The following is a 14,091-nucleotide window of genomic DNA, read 5'->3' as shown; positions in this document are numbered from 1 at the left end:
AATTCGGTCATACTCCAAAACAGGGTGATATTCACCACTGCTGGACAGCACCTTTGTCAGGGAGACAAAGAGCACCACGTGTCACGGCAGAGGACACTGCAAACAGCAAAGTGACCAAAGCTGACGTCAGAGGCTCCCACAGTGAAGGTCCAATGCTGCTCCTCAACTTCCAAACACTTCCAACTTGGGGGCCCATGCAGTGCCAGTCCACTATATACCTTCAAGAAATAGCATGTGTCACATGCAAATGTCCCTTACTGTACCTCTGGATGTAGGGGGATAGCAGGGGGGCACATGTTTTGGCTCCCACAGCCTTGGATTAGGTCAGCCTATTCCCCAGGGTCAAATGTTCCTGGAGAATACACAGCGGCTTCTGAGACATGTCCGTAGGTCATAGAAAAGGAAAGGCAGCACCCTAGGATATGACCGATGTCAGGTGATCCACATTAAGAGGCCAAATGCTCACACTGGCCTGATTCTTTAGAAACAAGAGCTAGTTCCCTGCCTGGGTGGTTTGACTGAACTGGCTGTCTGCAGAGGGGACAGTTGGCACTGGAACTGCTAATCTGGGGGCTTGCCCTGGAACTGCACTCACGCTCATGGAGCCATTGGGGACAGCAGTTATGTTCAAGCTACTGGGGATCTCGCCAGTAGCTTGTATTTTAAAATAGACCAAGTAAAACACTGGTAAAACAATCCCAATTAGAAGCATGATAAAAACGGCATTCCACCACTGAATTCCACAGTCGGCACCCTTCGTGGGGGTCTTTGGAGAAGTCGGGAGCAGCGGCTGATTGGAGGTCTCTGCCGAGTAACTTTCATTTAAAAAGATTTCTGACTGCACCGCGCGCTCAATATTCTCGTCAATGCCCTTAAAGAAATCTGTCAGTGGGCTGGAGAGGGCACCAGCGCCTACAGCTGCTCTATCTGGGTCTGGCTGCTCCTCGAAGGTCACTCTGGTCTCTGAGGATGGGCTCAGGAGGGATCTGAGTTCTCTGTGGGTCTCTGTAAGGATCCCATGATTTTTCACTGGAATCTTAATAGATTTCAAAGCATATAAGTCTTCTTCTCTGATCAAGTTGTTGACTTTCTTGATACCTGCGACCTAGGAAAGCCACGAAGACAAACAGCACAAAACATGTAAACTCCTTAGAATGAATATCCAAAAAGTAGCTCTTTCTGGAAGAGGATCCAAGCCCACCCCGCTTACAAATGTGATGAATATTGGAAAACCGCACCTAGGCACAAAATTAGTTTAGGCTGAATAAAACTGTTTTTTGACTTTAACTCAGCCTGAATGTATAGCTTAATCATCACGTTTCCATACAGATGTACAAGTTTGAAAAACATAAGATCAGTTTTGGAAGAGTCTCTTGCTAATTCAAAGTGTGACCACAACAAAATATTTTTAGGTGAAACCCAACCTCGGCCAGCTCTTTTTTTCTACTTCTTCTAACTTTTGAGGCAACAGTGCCCCCATCTGGCTGACTTCCCTCCCACATCAGAACCCAATTCAGTAGCTGATTATATTAGGGATCCCCAAACACAAAGCCTCAGCCAGCTCCACACTCAGAACGTATTTTAACTGTTATAATACTTAAAGAGGTATGTCCTCAGAATTCTACCATGTTTCCTTGCCCAGAAGTGCTGTATGGCATATAAATTTATTTTCTAAATAAAATGACCTAGGGGTAATATACTTTGGAAGGTTTCACACACTTGTGATAATTAGAAACATATAGAAAATCATGAATCAAGCTGGAAAGTATGGACTGAAATCTGTTGCAATTTTAGGACTGGAAGATAAAGGAACAGCACTATGAGTTTTACAAAGTTCGGGACAAACTCCTTCCACAGTCGAATCTTAAGGGAGGGGTGGTGCAGACCGTTAAGTCAAAGAGAAACCCTCCCTCAAGCTAATGTTTGAACTTAACTTGAAAGCATTAGAGGTGGACCTTAAGATTTGACTCATAAGCCCACTAACTAGAGTGTAAATACAGCCACAGACCTTTAGATAACACCTAATTCAAACCAATCATCTCTATTATTTCACTTATTGAGCAACTGTTTTTATTATCTAATTGAATTGAGGTAGCAGATATTTTTAACAGATCACACCTGAAAACTAAACCAGCTTGAGACCTGTTTGTCTTTACCCTTAGTGAATTAAGACCAAATTTATATTTACTTTAAATTGGGAAATTGATTGCTTTTTGGAAGCATTATATGTAACATCTTCACAGATGTATTAGACATCAGTATTCCAGGAATCCCACTGCATCCACTCAGTGTGGGGTTGGATTCATTATCAGCCCATGTTCCATAAACCACACTGTATGCCTACAGAAAAATCTCAGTACAACTGAGAGACCACAGTAAGTCCCTAGAGACAAGCCTCTTTATTTCTTCTGGGAAATACAGCATCCTATACAATGTGTTTAACCATTTGAACCTTGTTAGATAAATGACAAGAAACTAAGGAGTAAAAGGTTTCTAAAATATATTGGTTAGATAGCCTTAGGGGAGGCCACAGAAAGTTATAACAGTGTCATTAGCGAAATGAAATAAATTGTTTCAATCTAGGAGAAAATGCAGCAATTCTATAAATACTTTCCTACTTACTTTGCCATGTTAATCACTCTGAATGCTAAAAACATAATTAAAGAGAGAAACAGGGTTATACAGATACAAAGCGTACAAAGCCTAGATCATGCAGTTCTAAGAGAGGACATAAAACTTGACCAAATAAGCTATAAGCAACAAGAAAGGGTCAGAAAAAGTGAAGCAGCTAAAAAAGCAAGCCTACCAAACAAATCTTGGATAAATTCTGCTGGCATCTTTGGCCCTAGTAGGTCTTAAACAAAATGTGCTTGGGGAAAAACAAACAAACAAACAAACATAAAAGGTGAGGGGAGGTGGAGGGGGACATCTGGGTGGCTCAGATACCTGAGCATCTGACTTTTTTTTTTTTTAAGATTTTATTTATTTGAGAGAAAGACAGAAAGCCCAAGCCAGGGGGAAGGGTAGAGGGAGAGGAAGAAGCAGATCCCCACTGGGGCTCGATCCCAGGACCCTGGAACCATGGCCTGAGCCAAAGGCAGCTGCTTAACCAACTGAGCCATGCAGGTGCCCCTGCTTAATCCATCTGGGACCTCGAGGTATCAACTGAGCTTATGACCTATGTAGGGTAGCTGGGAATGGAAGATTGAACAGTGGCAGAGAAGAAGGCCAGAGGCACAGAGAAAGGAGGGTCCTGAGCAGGAGGAGTATTTCAAGATTCCCATCTAGGGGCTCCTGGGTGGCTTAGTTGGTAGAATGGCTCTTGGTTTCAGCTCAGGTCATGTCAGGCTTTTAGGATCAGGTCACACTTAACGGGGAATCTGCTTGAGCTTCTCTCCCTCTGCCCCTCCCCCCACTCATTCTCTCTTTCTAAAATAAATAAATAAGTCTTAAAAAAAAAACAAACAAACTCCATGCTTCCCCCTTCAGCTCCTCCTCCTGACGCACCCCCAGAAATGCAATGGTGTTACCAGGAAACAAAAGCACAGCACTGCCACCATGGAAAGCTTTGATTTCTTCCCCTTTTAAGCCTGCTTCCCTCTCCTTGGGACTTGTGCTAAGAACTTGGAATGTACAATTTCGTATCATTTAAGAGAGAAGGGGTATTAGGGAGCTGAAGGGGCAGCCACATGGCAAACATGAAAGGCTGCTACAAGACATCTTTATAAGCTCCATTCCCATCGGGGTCCTTCTCAGAGCCACCTCCCTGCAGAGCTAACTGAGGCTTGAAGAGCCAGCCTGCTTATGCCCTGCCCTTCAACACGGGGCTTTATTTTATCCTGCGATTGCTAGGGAGAGCTACAGACGGCAACCAGTGGACAGTGATAGATAGCATTACCTCTTCTCATTGTCATTTTCAGTTTCATTTAGGTTCGGCTGCCTTAAGCCCTGGAAAAGCTTTACTTAAAAGACGGCTCTGCCTTTCCAGGTTTATAAAAATAAAGCAGAAGTCGAGCTGGCTAGTTTTAAGGGCACAAAGGAAAACACGGTTTGGGGACTGGAGGTTTTGAATTGCAGGAGGCAAATATAGCAGGCTCCTGCATAAGACTTTAAACATCCAAATATTTAAAATAACTGCCCCCACGGCCTCCATCTGAATTCTCCTGCCTTTGTAATCAACAGAAAGGGAATGGCTCAGCAGCAGGTCTTCCTAAATTCCAAGGATTAAACAGCACAGATTGCCTTTGCGATTCAACAGCACATTCTATAAGGAAGAGCGTTTTTGTACCAATGCCTTTCTTTTGGGGTATTTGTAGAACAGCTCTCAGTTTTTGAGACTTTAATTTGGAAATGATAATAGTTATTTACTGAGTGCTTTAATGTGCAAGGTAGGGACCTTTCAAGGACTTTATATATAAGATCATTAAACTCTGACAAAACCGTGTAAGATACATAGGATGAAGAAATTGAGACTCCGATAATTTGCTAAAAATCAAAGAACTAGTGAGTAACGGCGAAGCAGAATATAAGAAAGAAAGGGTATTAGAGATTCAAGGGGCTGGTGTATCTTCCACATTCCAAGTCATGCCTTGTCCATCAGACCTCACCTCTGATGCATGTGAAATAAATATCGCCATATTTTTCCAAGTTTAGGATGGTATCGATGGTAAGATGCTCCTTTGTGTAGCTCAAAGGGGAAAAACGTCTGTGGCTTAAACTGACGATTAATTCCAGGTAGACTCGTGTGAGAACAAATGTGTCCTTCCTATCCCCCCAGAATCAAATCAGAAGTTTGGGAGTTAGCCAATGAGGAGGAAGCTGGTGTCTTATTTTCCTATTAGTCTATGATGTTTGGGTGCCCTGATTATATACCTCTGGAGAATATCCTAGATATAACCTCAAGATAGAGATTATTCAAGGGCGCCTGGGTGGCTCAGTGCCTGAGGAATCCAGTTCTTGCTTTGGGTTCAGGTCATGATCTCAGGGTCGGGGATGGAGCCCTGCATCTGAGCTTGTCCCTCGCACTCCTCCTCCCCCATGTGCGCGCAGGTGGGCTCTCTCTCTCTCTATCAAATAAATAAATAAATAAATAAATAAAATCTTTTTAAAAAGAAAACGAGGATTCTACCTAGAGAACATTTCTCAGGTAGGTCTTCCTATCTCAAATGTAGCTGGTGATTAAGCTCAGTCATATCACTCTCTTCCTCGAATCTCTTTTTTTTTTTTTAAACAGAGAAAGCAACAAGCAGGAGGAACAAAGGAACAACAGGCAGAGAAACAGGAAGACACAGCCTTCCCACTGAGCAAGGAGTCTATGTGGGGCTCCATCCCAGGACCCTAGGATCATGACTTGAGCCTAAGATAGAAGCTTAACTGACTTAACCACCCAGGAGCCCCGCCCTCCTGGAATCTCGAAACACTTTCCCTGGTTCTAGACAACTTCTGCGGCCTCCTCCCATACCACCTACCCCAGGCTCCAGGTAACTGAGAACACCTGTGAACACATCCTGTGTCCATTCCTAGCTCCAGGCCTCTCCTCCATATGTTCTTCCCCTAAGTCTCTGCCCATAAAAAATCCTCATTCTTCAAAAGTAAGTTTGAGTTCCTTAATGAAGTCTTTGCTCACTTAAAACTCATTGACCTCCACCAGAGCTTTTTTTTTTTTCAAGATTTTATTTATTTAACAGAGTGAGAGAGAGAGAAAACACAGACAGAGGGAGAAGCAGGCTTCCTGCTGAACAGGGATTTGGATGTGCGGCTCAATCCCAGGACCCCAGGATCGTAACATGAGCTAAAAGCAGACGCTTAACCAACTAAGCCATCCAGGGGCCCCCACTCACAGCTCTTAATAGCTCTCTGTAAATCATTGGTATGCCAGCCACCTCATTAGTTATCAAAGTGACAATCTGCCTTTCTCTGTCTGATTTATATCCATATCCCTAACACCCCACACAAGGCTCAGATTATAGTGGAAACTCAATTGATATTTACGGAATGAACAAAAAATTAAATGTCCCTTTTCTAACATATACCAGAACCGACAGGGAAATTGTTTTTAACAATTGTGAAATTGTTTTTAACTTTTGCACTTTTAAAGCTCCTGATGTCCAGAACCCCCACCCAAAGCAGTGAAATATCAGAACTTCTCAACTGAAGCTAGGGTTCAGTACAGGCATTGGTGTTTTGCAAAGCTTCCCAGGTGATCTCAAGGTACAACCAAGATTGAGAATCTGACAATTGCCTCGATGGCAATAGTTCTCAGTGTGGTCCTACCTCCAGCATTAGAATATCGCTGTCATCTTATTTGAAATGAAAATTCTTAGGACCCACCCCAAACTGTAGAATCAGAAACAGCAGGGCTGCGGGGATGGGGGAATTGGACAAAAATCTGTGTTTTAACAAGACCTTCCATGATACAAAGTCAAGTTTGAGAAGCACTGCCTTAGAAGTTTACTTTAAATAAGGCCCTCCCATCTTCTTCTGATTCCTGTCTGGACCCTATTTCTTCATAAGGTTGTGTGTACCCACAAGCACAAGCTCCTTTTTTGGAAGATTTTTTTTCCCCCCAACCTAGTTTGGTCTTACAGTCAACATCAACTTATAGTAAAATAGCTTAAGAAGATACTTTATGTGGTTTTTTTTTTTTTCAATCTTTAAAACAACCAAGGAAGTATTCTCCTGGCAATTTTTTGAATCATGGAAAAGAAATGGACAAAACCCAACATACATGGAATTTGTCCCCCATGTTATGTCTGATGTGAAGTGTGCCATCGTCTTACAATAAATCAAAGACATCCATCCCCCAAAGGACAAGAGAAAGGCTGCAGAAAAAAACGATGAATGCCGGGGGGCAAGGCAGAGATCTGACCCCAGATCTGTCCTACCATTGGGGCATTCTCAGGATTTTCAAGTCCCCCATTTTGTTATTTTTGCCCATAATCCCATAGTTTTTGTAATGAAAATCTCCTGCTCTCAGGAATTCCTGGCTATCTCTTGAAGGGAAGTGTTCATTTTGAGAGCATTAAGTACTCAATGCTGTTTCCTACTCATTCGCAGTGGTATACTTTCAGAGCTTTCTTTTTCTTTAAGACTTTGGGAAAAGGGATGGTTTCAACGCCTCTAAGAGTGGAGGGGCTGTTTTCTTCTAAAATATCTGCTTCTCTGAAACTCATATGCTTTGCTCCAAATCTATGGTCTGAATTCTTGGGTTTGTTATTAACATGGCTCCTTTTTGAATCATGATTCTTATAAAAGTTGTACAGGCTCTAAGCTAGGCTCTGTGAGGGATCAGCAGTGAGAAAGATAGACAGACCCCACTTGCTCCCGAGATTCAAAAGCCTGGTGGGAGGTGTCGTCTGAGCAAACCCTCCAACATCTGTCCACTATCCACCTCAGGACTTCTCTCTCTTTTCTTTCTTTTTTTTTTTTTTAAGATTTTATTTCTTTATTTGGCGGAGAGAGACAGCTAGAGAAGATCACAAGCAGGGGGAGTGGGGGAGGGAGACATAGGCTTTTCACTGAGCAGGGAGCCCAGAGCTGGGCTAGATCACAGGATCCTGGGATCATGATGGGCTCCTGACCTGAGCCAAAGGCAGATGCTTAAGTACTGAGCCACCCACACGCCCCTACAACCATGACTTCTAAGAGGACCTGAAGGTCCTGCTATGCGAGACATACTTGATGTCCCCACAGGATACCCAGGGCAGACCTTGTTTCAAAAAATAAGGCTCTGGGATGCCTGGGTGGCTCAGGTGGTTGGACGACTGCCTTCGGCTCGGGTCATGATCCTGGAGTCCCAGGATCGAGTCCCGCATCGGGCTCCCAGCTCCATGGGGTGTCTGCTTCTCTCTCTGACCTTCTCCTCATTCATGCTCTCTCTCACTGTCTCTGTCTCAAGTAAATAAATAAAATCTTTAAAAATAATAATAATAAGGCTCGTACTAAAAATAAAAATAAAAATAAGGCTCTAACAAAAACAAAACAAAAGTCTGACAGTCAAGAGGAGCCAAATAGGAGACCCTAATCTACCCCTCCGCAGCTCTCCATTTCCCACACCTGCATTTCAAAACCAAAACCAAACAACGCATATGATGCAAAAGGCTCTGCCTCACATGAAAACAGGCAGCCTTGGCACCACTGAAAACACCCTATTTCCCAAACCAGTCCATTAAAATCTCTCCAGGCTATCCAAGCTCCGCCCCAAGACCCCTGACTGACATCTGTTCCTTTGGTTTTCATTCTCCAGCAAGCTTGTTCTGATATTTTGTAAGCCACAGACTCAGGACAAAGTCAGAGGACACTGATGCATATGTACACTTGGTGGAAAGAGATTGAAAAGAAGGAAGTTGAAACACTGACATGATACAATACGGAAGGAAGCTCTGGGTCATGGCTCTAGTGCTCTCTGAGGTAGGTCTCTGCTGTGGGTCATGCTGAGGGCTTCCCTAGACCACAGCCTGCTCTGCTTTGCCTTCAGCCAGCCCTTCGGGGGCTGGGGGCCCTGCATCACTGGGGTGACACTCATGTCCCACAGGAAGATTTCAGCTCTGGGTCCTCTTGTGGCCTTCCAGAACTGCCTTTCACTAATTTTCTGTTTCTTTTTAAAGCATAACTTTAGTTTGGGGCATCTGGGTGGCTCAGTTGTTAAGAGTCTGCTTTCAGCTCAGGTCATGATCCCAGAGTCCTGGGATGGAGCCCCACATCAGGTTCCCTGCTCAGCAGGAAGCCTGCTTCTCCCTCTCCCACTCCCCCTGCTTGTGTTCCCTCTCTTGCTGTGTCTCTCTCTGTCAAATAAATAAATTTTTTTAAAAATGTTTTTTAAAAAAAACCCATACTTTGGTTTTTTATTGGGCAAGAACATATATGACTTGATAGTAAATCAATCCTACCCTATAATTATAAAATGATGCTCTTTACCACATTGTAAGATTTCAATTCTCAGCCAGCCTATTTCTGATGTCTTCATGGGAACTCATGTGATATAATAATAAAATGGCTGTATCCCCACCAGGTTATTTAAATCCCCACTTAAATCCTACACAAGGGGTGCCTGGGTAGCTCGGTGGGTTACAGCCTCTGGCTTTGGCTCAGATCATGATCAGAGGGTCCTGGGATCGAGCCCTGCATTGGGCTGTCTACTTGGTGGGAAGCCTGCTTCCCCCTTTCTCTCTCTGCCTACTTGTGAACTCTGTCTATCAAATAAATAAATATAAAAAATCTTAAAAAAAATCATACACAAGTGGCCCCAACTTTTCTATCAAAATAAAGACTTTAAGACACAATATGGTTTAAGAAAAATTGGAAACTCCATAGCCTTAAACCAAACAATCTGAGGGGCGGGGGGTGGGGGGTGGGGAGAACCAGGTGGTGGGTGGTAGGTGTTAGAGAGGGCATGGATTGAATGGAGCACTGGGTGTGGTGCAAAAAACAACGAATACTGTTAAGCTGGAAAGAAATAAAAAATTTTTTAAAAAATCTGGCTTTTTCTGTACAACTAATAGCAGTGTTTTCCTCTGATTAAATCGTCTTTCATTCAAAGAAATATTTCATACCTGACGTTCTTACACCCTATCCAACTGCTATGGGATAAACTGTGTTCCTCCAAAATTTATGTTGACGTCCAAACCCCGGGTTAACTAAGAAGGTGAATGTATTTGAAGATAGGGCCTTTTACAGAGTGATTAAGCTACACTGAGGCAATTAGGGTGAGCCTAATCCAATCTGACTGATGTCCCTATAAGAAAAGGAAATTCAGACACACAAAGAGACACCAGGGACATACACTCACAGAGAAGGGAGGTGGCCATTTGTAAGCCAAAGAGCAAAACCCTAGAAGAAGCTGAACCTCCCTGTACCTTCATCTTGGAGTCCAGCCTCCAGAACTGTGTGAGAAGATAAATCTCTGCTGCTTAGCCCCCCAGCCTGTGGAACTGTGTCGTGGCCATCCTAGTACTCATACAACAACCCATTCAAAGAGACCAACTGAATTATTAGTAAAGAAAACAACGTGTGAATTACCATCTGCTTTCCTTGGCATTTTAAATATTTTTCACATGTCATGAGTGTATGAATTTTGAAATTCCCAGCGGGAAAACATACTTGAAAAGCCTAATGGCAGATCAGTTGTACTGTGTCTGCTGTGTTGGGGCAGGCAGTAGGGACTGTCTTCCAAGTCCCCCGACTTACTATATTAAAAGGCCAGATGTTAGCTGCTTGCATGAGGGTGTCCCTCATTAAAGGATCTGTGTTGTTTTTCTTTCAGCAAAGGCTTTATTTGTTTAAAAGACACGAAGCTTGACTTCCAAATTCAAGGGACCATTTACTGATGAGATTCGTAATTGTCCCAGGTCCACTGCCTCCACCTCAGACTCTAAGACAGGGAGTGCTGTACACGTGACTTATGAATGAAGGAATCCCAAAAGCAAATTTCTGAGCAAATCAGAAAATCAGGACAAGAACAAGAAGGAAGCCATATTAGATAAACTTCAGGTAAAGTTTACAGATAATAGACTCAGATTTATCCCACGATGGGGATCTCTGGATCACTGGAATGTAGTTTGCACCTCAGCCCTGTCCTGACCAAAGGCAACAGGCATGGAGATTTCAAACTCCCAAATCCATCAGTCACTGGCTTAGAAGAGAGGAAATTCCCAGACTCTGCCAGACCAATCCTTCGATGGTCATGGGGGAAGCTTCAGGAGCTGGTTATTGGGAGCAAAATCTCAAAGTCCTGGGACCCTAATAATAAAAGAGACCGAAGGAGATCTGGTGGGAGTACCAGCATTATCCATCACAGTAAACACTGAATTACTCTGTTTCGTCAACTCACCTGTAAGATTCTGGGTCATATTCTGGAAGGTCACCATAGACTTCTGGAGTCTGTATTAACAGCTTTAAGAACTTCAGCGTTACCCAGATTTTTATTGGGCCAGGATATTCCTCTCATTTCTACCATGCCCCTCCCCCTGCCCAATTCCAGACATTCCTTCCTCAGGGAAACCAGCTGGAATGAGCTACCTCCTCTATAGGGTCTCTGTATGCTCTCTCCCTCCGGGTCCTGCCACCTTCTTCACCCAGCCCATCCTCCTTCTGAAGGTGTCTCTCTCTCTCTCTCGTCACATCCTTCCTTCCTACTTTCTGATGTTCTACATTTTTCCAGACTCTTGGCTGCATTTCTTTCACCACTGGACTGACACCCTTACTACAATCTGGTTGACAAACAAGAAGTGTCTTGTCTGGGGCCCCTTTTCCCCAGTGTCTCGGAAGAATGCGTGCTTTCCCCTGCCACCTCAGGCTGGGTTGAATTAAGACTTACATGCATGTCCCTGTCACAGTCTCCAGTGAGAACATTCGGGTTTTGCAGTCTGAAGAGTCCCTTGATTTCTCAGCCTTTACACTGACTAATTGAGAATTAAGCCTAATAGGGTACAGCAGAAGTAGGCAGAAGAAAAACATGAGTCTAGGCTGATACCATTTACCTGTGCCTTGTAGGGCCAGCTCAGACCTCATCTTTACACACTGCTTGCACGTGGTGAAGCTTTGCTAAATGGAATAGATCCACAGGTCCTAATGAGTGACTCAGGGCCTCGGCTCCCCTGGCTTTCCATAACCAAGAGTTCAGTACTTATCAAGGCCCCATATCAATCCAAAAGCTCTTTCTGTCAAAGAGAATAAATTCCTGCTAAGCAGGAACTTGATGAAAACCTCAGGGGTCTGAGACTTTCCTCCTGGGGTTTGTCGTTGTCTCCTACAATATCTTGATCTACCTCCAAAACTTTAAGGGCCATTGATGGGATCTGCTTGGACCGTAACCTGGACCATCTAGGGAAAATTGTTCTGGATCCTTTTCCAATGGGGACATTGTTTTAATTTTCTAGGGCTCTTGTAAGAAATTACCACAAACTCGGCGACTTCAAACAGCAGGAATTTACTCTGTTTTGGAGGCCAAAAATTAAACATCAAAGAGTTGGCAGGGTTGGTTTCTGCTGGAAGCTCTGACGAGAATCTGCCCCCTGAGTCTCTCCTAGATCCTGGTGCCTGTGGCAATCTTTGGCATTCCTTGCCTTGCAGACGAATTACTCCAAACTCTGTCCCTGTCTTCGCATTGACTTCCCCCTGTGTCTCCTTGCATCTTTCCCTTTTCTTACAAGGGTATTTATTCACTGGACTTAGGGTACATGTTTTTATAAGGATGAGTTAAATCTGGGGTGATTTTCATCTCAAGATCCTTGACTTAATTATATCTGTAAAGACTCTTTTTTCAAATAAGATAACAGTTACAGGTCCTGGGGTTTAGGACATGGACATATATTTCAACCCACTAGAGGAGTATTTCTGAATACTCAGTTATTAGCTTCAAATATCCATCCAAAGACAGCATATGTTCTTTTTTTTTTTTAAGATTTTATTTATTTATTTGACAGACAGAAATCCCAAGTAGGCAGAGAGGCAGGAAGAGAGAGAGGAGGAAGCAGACTTCCCACTGAGCAGAGAGCCCGATGCAGGGCTCGATCCCAGGACCCCGGGATCTGACCTGAGCTGAAGGCAGAGGCTTTAACCCACTGAGCCACCCAGGCGCCCCAGCATATATTCTTAACAATACACAGTATGAGGTAGAGTTAACAAAGGAAAGTCCTCTTTTATTTTGGGGAAAACAAATACCCGAGCATCTCTCAGACTATGAGGTAATAGGGTTTTCACAGAACTCATGTCTCCTTCCATGAACAGACATAAGCTTGACTAAGGCCAAAGACCTTTCTTGTCTTCATTCTAGCAGCTCATGTCACCAGGATGTTTGGCCTGTGTAATATGTTACAAGTGACTAAGACAGTTGTGCCTCTGTAGACTAAGTTGTGACATGGAGCCAAACAGCTGGAGTAATTCTGCAATGAGATGGTTGTGGCCATCCCAGTGGATCAACAGGAGAACTTTCATTGCCTTCCTCCTCCAAAGAGATCACATCCAAATAATAAATGTGATTGGAGTTACCACCTGCTAAACCTCAATAATGCACTTTCTTTTCTTTTTCTCAAGATTATTATTTATTTATTTATTTGACACAGAAAGAGGGATCACAAGTAGGCAGAGAGGCAGAGAGAGAGAAAGAGAGGGAGAAGCTGGCTCCCTGTGGAACAGAAAGCCTGATGTGGGGCTCGATCCCAGGACACTGAGACCATGACCTGAGCCAAAGGCAGAGGCTTAACCCACTGAGCCACCCAGGTGCCCCAATAATCCACTTTCATTCTCCAAGACCAATCCAAGATCAATTGAACTGGCCACATCTGAGAGTTAAGTAAAAATAAAAAAGATACCGCCCCTGTCATACCAAGTGCCCGCCCTAACGCCCATCTCCCAATGTGATAAGCAGCTGATAGATGATTGAACACGACATCTGAAACTAATGGTGTGCTATATGTTGGCTAACAGAATTTAAATTAAACAATTTAAAAAAAACCCAGCATCCTCATATTTTCCCAGAATTTTTTTTGGTTGGGGGTAACATTAACTTTAAATATTTCTCCATAGAAATTATAATACCTCCGCATTATTAGTTTGATCGCTAGAGGGAGGTCCATACGTTTCAACTTGGCTCCTCTTACCTTAATAGCTCTTGTATCAAATCTGAAAGGCATGTTCGTACAGGATAGACGGTATATGCAACAACTACATGCTCCCCAACCAGAAAATTGATTTAAAAAAAAAAAAAAGACTCGTGATCTGCTGGAACTATGAGAAGCATTTGTGAATCAAAACTCCATTTGTTCCTTGACCCTTGTAAGACTATTGTGACTAGTGCAAAGCAATGGTACACTGAGATCCCAAAAATTAATGGTACCTATAGCCAGTGTCCAGTGACCCTTGGAAGATGTGAGTAGCTCATTCTCCTTAGAGAAAAATAACCCTGCTACATAGTTGATGGGAAGTTAAATCAAAGATTCAATATGTGTATTTCTGATCTTTGTTTGTTTTTTTTGTTTTTTTGTTTTTTTGTTTTTCCAAAACACCAAAGGTACCCATTCGAGAATCAGGCAGTGACATATGACATTATGGTCCAAATTAGGCCACTATTCTCTCCAAACCAGAAGTAATTTT

The 14,091-nt window shown here is 43.3% G+C and overlaps 1 pseudogene across 1 annotated transcript; it reads right to left on the bottom strand.

Annotated features, from left to right (window-relative positions):
* Positions 1–358: 358 nt before the first annotated feature.
* LOC309866673 (lysM and putative peptidoglycan-binding domain-containing protein 4 pseudogene) lies at positions 359–13,631 on the bottom strand (annotated as a pseudogene). The gene is made up of 2 exons: positions 13,599–13,631; positions 359–1,105 (listed from the first exon to the last, which is right to left on the bottom strand). The product of its transcript is annotated as a lysM and putative peptidoglycan-binding domain-containing protein 4 pseudogene (transcript).
* Positions 13,632–14,091: the final 460 nt, after the last annotated feature.

The sequence above is a fragment of the Mustela nivalis genome (genome assembly GCF_964662115.1).
Source record: "Mustela nivalis genome assembly, chromosome: 6".
Lineage (NCBI taxonomy): Eukaryota > Metazoa > Chordata > Mammalia > Carnivora > Mustelidae > Mustela > Mustela nivalis.
The sequence above is the reverse complement of the archived record's forward strand: the minus strand, read 5'-3'. Positions and strand labels throughout refer to the sequence as shown.